The following is a 2,817-nucleotide window of genomic DNA, read 5'->3' on the forward strand; positions in this document are numbered from 1 at the left end:
GTGGCGGGGTCACGGTGGCACCGGGGGGCGGGACGGGGCGGCACCGCTCCGCTCCGCTCCGCACGGCACGGCTCTGCACGGCGCGGTACAGATATCCCCATCCCTGCCGCACTGCACCGTCCAGACATCCCCATCCACACCGCTCTGCACCGCACCGTCCTCCCCATCACCACCCCCACAGCACCACCATCCCCATCCCCATCCCTGCCTCTCCGCACCGTCCTGCACAGCTCTGCCATCTCCATCCCCACCACCATCACCAACTCTCATCAAACCACACCGTCCATCATCCCCATCCCCACCACCATCCCCACCACACCACCATCCCCACCTCCATCCCCATCCCAACCCACTCCCTTCTTGCCTCCAGGCTGGGCTGGAAAAGGGTCACCGGGCTCAGCTGCAGCAAGGACTGGCACTCCAGAAACAATAAGGAAAATTGCAACAACAAAATCCTAAATCTGCCTCGGATTTGCAGGAAGGCTTGAAAAGGCTGGATAAGACTGGACAAAGCTCATCGGGCTCGGCATAGGCAAGGACGGGCACCTGAGTGACAAAAGACCCAGCCACAGAGAGGCAGTGCCAGTGCCCTGCTGGTGCCCTGTGAAAGGACTGAGATGAACGTGTCTTTACAAACAGATGGTGTGAATCTGCTTGTAGATAGGGCCAGGGACTTGTGGATAACGAAGTAACAGGAGAAACCAGCAGTTTCAGAAAGTGTTGCTAATTCACATGGATTGCTGCTCAGCCAAGGTCATGCTAAATTCCTGAACTTGGAGAAGAACAAAGATTTAACAGAGCTATGGACATCATATGTTAGACAAAGGGGGGATGCATATTAGAGGGGGACATACAGTAGGCGATTCAGGGAGTTTGTACCTTCCAAGTACCTCAGTCAGTGGAGAAAGGGACAGGGAGATGTGGCCATGAAAATTATGATAAAAAGGAGGCTGCGTCCCCCAGCAATTTGAGAGATCCCCTGGGAAATGCCCCATGGCCTCTCCCTTTGTTCATGAATAAAGTTACAGGACTCCTCTCTCTTTTTGGACACAAATCTCTGGCGTTGTGAATTTTTCCGCACACCTGGGAGAGATGCCAGGGCCTGGACAGTGCCCCAAAAGCAGTGCCCGCTCTCCCAAAGCCTGTTGGGTTTCCAGATGTGCCATGGAGAGGCATATCCCATAGGTCTCCTGCGGCAACAGAGAGTGCAGGGATGCCTGCAGGGAAGTTGCTGGGTTCCTCATGGCCTGAGCCCAGGATCTGTTTGAGGGAATCATCTTGAGTTCTGGAGGCACTCTGGGCACCACAAGATCAGAAGGGTCCAAAGCTGTTGGAGAGTGTCCAAAGGAGGGACACGGAGCTGGGGAAGGGTCTGAGGAGCGGCTGAGGGCACTTGGCTCGTTCAGCTGCAGCAGAGGAGACTGAGGGGAGGCTCCTGGGGGCTGCAGCTCCTCCCGAGGGGAGGCGGAGGGGCAGGGGCTGAGCTCTGCTCTGGGACAGGGACAGGAGCCCAGGGAACGGCTGGAGCTGGGTCAGGGCTGGGCATGGAGCTCAGGGAAAGGTTCTTGCCCCCTCCCAGTCCCCCCAGTGAATGGGCCCGGCCCCGAGGCTGCCAGAGCTGCAGGAGCGTTTGGACAGCGCTCTCAGGGATGCCCAGGCTGGGGTTGTTGGGGTGTCTGTGCAGGGCCAGGGGCTGGACTCAGGATCCCTGTGGGTCCGTCCTAGCTCAGAATATTCCAGGATTCTATGAATGATTCTGTTCCTTCTCAGGGCTGCAGTTATCAGCTGTTTCTTGTTGAAAATAACATACAAGGGAGCCTTAAAGACAGACTTGATTGTTATGTGAGGCTGAGCTGCATGATTGATAGGGAGTCCAAGATTAATAACCAGGGAATTGCATGCAGTTGGCTGCATTGCTGCAGTAGGACCAGAATGGGTGGTTGTGCTGGGCAGGTGACAGTAAGATGGTGGTCTGGGGTCGCCAGAGCATGGCAGATGGGCAGTCTGCAGACAGGCACCCCTCTGCCCCCCAACGAGCACCCCAGACCCCCAGCACCAGCCTCTCTGTGGGCATGGGCAGGAACTGGGGGGTTCCAGCACACAGCAGCGCTCAGAAGGGTGCAGGGCCACGAGTCCTCTGCAGCAGCTGCCCCTGGAGCCTCCTGGGCCATGCAGAGCTGAGCTCTGGGGCAGCAGCAGCCCCTGGCCCAGTGCCCTCCCAAGAAGGGTTGGACACACAACTCGCTTCCCAACAGCCCCCCCCAACTCCCTGAGAAGAGTAATGGGGATCAGAGACCAGGAATGGGGAAGACACAGACACTCTGCGGTGTCGTGGGGGGTCCTATGCTGAGTCACAGACAATCTCTGGGGGAGGGGGGCACAGGAATCCCACACCTTCCTGGAGGGGCCAGGACCAACCCCCAGGACCCAAGAAGCTCCCCAAGGACCTGAGGCACCTTCTTAAGGACCCAAGAACCTTTCCCAGAGACCCAAGGATCCCTTTAGGGACGAAGAAACTTCCACTAAGGAGCTCCCCAAAGACCCAAGGACCCCCTTAAGGACTCAGGGAACCCCTCAGGGACATGATGAGTCCCTTCCAGGGACCAAAAACCCTCCTAAGAACCCCCTCAAGGACCAAGATAATTGCCTTAAGGACCCAAGACCCCTCCACCCAGGAACCAAAAGAACCCTATAAGGACCCAAGGCCCCCAAGAAGCCCCTCAGGGACCAAGAGAACCCTCTGGAGGGCCCAAGGGCCTCCTTACGGATCCAAGGATCCCATCAGAGGCCCAGCAGTCCCCGGCCCTCCAGGGAGGG

The sequence above is a fragment of the Corvus brachyrhynchos genome, unplaced genomic scaffold (genome assembly GCF_000691975.1).
Source record: "Corvus brachyrhynchos isolate BGI_N302 unplaced genomic scaffold, ASM69197v1 scaffold130, whole genome shotgun sequence".
Lineage (NCBI taxonomy): Eukaryota > Metazoa > Chordata > Aves > Passeriformes > Corvidae > Corvus > Corvus brachyrhynchos.